At 38.2% G+C, this 3,163-nt stretch overlaps 1 protein-coding gene across 1 annotated transcript in view; it reads right to left on the reverse strand.

Annotated features, from left to right (window-relative positions):
• The window catches only part of LOC107592578 (arf-GAP with coiled-coil, ANK repeat and PH domain-containing protein 3-like), a 51,768-nt gene that overhangs the window by 48,025 nt on the left and 580 nt on the right, over positions 1-3,163 (reverse strand). The window lies entirely within an intron of this gene.

Below are 3,163 nucleotides of genomic sequence, written 5' to 3' on the forward strand. Positions count from 1 at the left end.
GAATTATATTCGAATTTAAAAGGCATAATTTCAGTTAGGGGGGAAAAAAAGCTTTTGGCTTCTCTCCTGAGGCCGCAAGAGGGCGCATCGAACAAAATATTATGCACGTTTCTTCAAAGCATAATAAAATAACACGACTATTTATGAAAAAAGGTGCATAATGTTTAAAAACCATATATAATTAATAAAGTTGCTTAAACAATTAGAAAAAAAACAGCACCATGCATGTATGTATAGTTTAATACAAAGGTCCGAAAACCAATCACAAAGAGTAGGCTACTTTCTTCATTTAAAAACATGAGATGCAGTGGGATGGGGGAAAACCGCCATGAAGTCTTGAGACATGTTTTTTAAAAGTTGAACTTGCATTCATTTTACATGGCTTTCTAAACATGCGGCTCTCTTGTGCGAGACGCGAGTGCAACGCTGATAGATGCCCCTCTAGAAAATGTGATAAATATGCGTTCTGTGTGAACGGCTTGGTTTCAGTTTCGCCGTAAACAACATCTGCGCCCCACTGATGCTCTCCTTTTCCGCTATATTTTGAATGAACAACGTAGCAGCACCGCATCTAGTGGGTTCAACTGGATAGGCTAACAAAAGCATTCAAATGCAATGACACTTACATTGTCGTAGCATTTCGTGCGCCACTGATAAGGCTGCCTGATGGCTGACGTAGACCTAAAATTCAAATGCAACGTTTTTGCATTCGAATGTGGATTTTGTTTTTTTAATTCGATGAATATTCAAAATTCGCATTTTTTTTGACAGCCCTAACACACATGCAGAATTGCACGCGTGCTACTGTGGTAATTTAATTATTTTTTTCTAAACATTTGTATCAAGGTCAATAGGTCTCATCAAATGATTTGACATTTTATGAAAACGTAGGGTTAGTCTATAGTCGAGGTTGTGGTGTGACTTCCCCCAAAAAATATTTTTTAAATAATTAATATTCATGTCAACTCAAATAATTCATGACATTTGCAAAAAATGTCTGACTTGTCAAAAGAAAAATACTTCACATGCATACGAAAATACACACACACACACATATACAAATAAATATAAATATATAAATATATATATATATATATATATATATGCACGCACATATATACATGCATACACATATACTGTATTTTATATTGCATATTTTTTTTCTGCACATTTTTTCTAGAAAAAAAAGCAACATGTTATCTCAAGGCTTATTTTTTTCCAATTTATATTGCCTATATACATTACAATTTACGAACAATGAGAGAGTTGCCATGATTTATATACAGCATTTCTTATTTTTCCATCTATTCAACCACTACAGAGTGAACTTAGGAGCAGCAAAGATCAGGCGGCGTGCTAAAGGAAAAAACTGTTTGCGTGCATTATGGCAAAACACTCGTATCATGTTCTCTGGTTCCTTGTCATCTTAACCCATACATTCTTCTCACGCATTCCACTCAGCCGATTAAGAAAACCCATCCATTAGAAACACATGCTGTGTTCCAGGGTCACGACCCCATACCTGTCTGTTTCCCTCACTGTAGGATCCCAGAGAAAAGTGGTCGTTTCCTCTAACTATAGTGATCATACAGAAAATATACTGTTGTGCCACTCAGTGAAAGCATTTGAGAGTCTGTCTAAAAGGCCATGACTTGTTCGGAATCTTCTGAGCTTGTTTTGACAGTGCTGAGTGTGCTGTCAGGTGTAACAACAGTATGAATTAAGTTTGTCAGAACGGTTTACTCAATTCACCCTCTGAGACAATCTTGATTTTGTTGTTTGACCGCTCTGTTTTAATCCACAGAGGAAGTAATGAGGCTTATTGTAAACCAACCACAAGCATCAGAGTGAAACCTTGACCTTTGTGGGCCACTGTGTGTAAACGTGCACATTTCTGTGAAAGGCAGCTGTGACAGGAGTCGTCACATGCCTGTTCTACAACATTGTCAAAGAAGAGGCCGCTGGCGGTCATGGGGTAAGACTGAATGAAGGGTATTGTGACAGGTGTGCGAATGACTTCACTTTTGAGTTTGTGAAAAGGCAGCCTGTGGTGCAAAACTGTTTGCCACATACCGTTGCACTTACATTAACTGACAAAGCTTTCTTGAAAACACATACACAAAAGCAGACCTCACAATAGAGGGCCAGTCTTCAACAGGGCCAACAGTTGGGGTGGGAATATTTAGGCACATCACAATCCGTTCCGATTCCAATTCAGGGAATCATGGAAGGTAAAACACTGAAATACATAGGGCTGCCCCCAACTCAAGATTTTTCTAGTTACCTAGTCGCTTATTCACGCCATTAGTTGAGTCAGTGTGGGCTGCAAAGATGAAGTTGACGACGCTGACGCGCCATCTCTGCAGTACAGCGCATCGCCTTTAGAGAGAAATGCACCTTTATTATGGATTACATAATGAGAGAATTTTTGTTTTTGATTTGAATTGGTTCATTTAAAAGTAGACATTTCCGTTAACGATCCGTCCATCACGGACATAGTCAGTTCTTTTTTTTTTCTGCAACTAACCGACTAATACAATTCTGGTCAACTAAGCCTCTTCTTGTCGACTAACATTTAGTCAAACATTAGGGTGGCAACCCTAGAAATACACAGGGCATTTGGAAGGAAAAAAACACTGAAACACCGGCAGGTGAAACAGCACAAAGTCAAGAAAAGCGCACGTTTCTCACAGCACACTAAGCTAAGCTCAGAATCGATTATTATACTACTATACAATATGTAAAGTATGTTAAGTATGTGAAGTAGGTAGGATGCCCAAATACTCATTATGTGTGTGTGTAGGCTATATATATATAAATTAATAGATAGATTTGGCAAAAATTCTGAGACAAAATAGGTCCATTGTCTATGTTGCCAATAGTGCAATAATGTCTCACACGAATCACTTTTGAATCTGTGTAACCAACAAACCAGTTATGAAATCTGCATGGGAAAATCTTCTGCCTCCCACACAATTCCAGATCGCGTGGATTCTTTTAAATGAATGGATTTCGCCAGCGAAAATTCCCCGAACAGCAAAAAATGTGAGCGCTTAGAAACAAAGTAACTGCTCTTCATGGTTAAATTCTTGTTCAGCGACACCAGAGTAAACTGTTCTTGTTAGTACACTCTTAAAAATAAAGGTGCTTCAAAAGGTTCTTC

Source organism: Sinocyclocheilus grahami, unplaced genomic scaffold (assembly GCF_001515645.1).
Source record: "Sinocyclocheilus grahami isolate Dianchi unplaced genomic scaffold, SAMN03320097.WGS_v1.1 scaffold154.1, whole genome shotgun sequence".
In the NCBI taxonomy this organism is placed as follows: domain Eukaryota; kingdom Metazoa; phylum Chordata; class Actinopteri; order Cypriniformes; family Cyprinidae; genus Sinocyclocheilus; species Sinocyclocheilus grahami.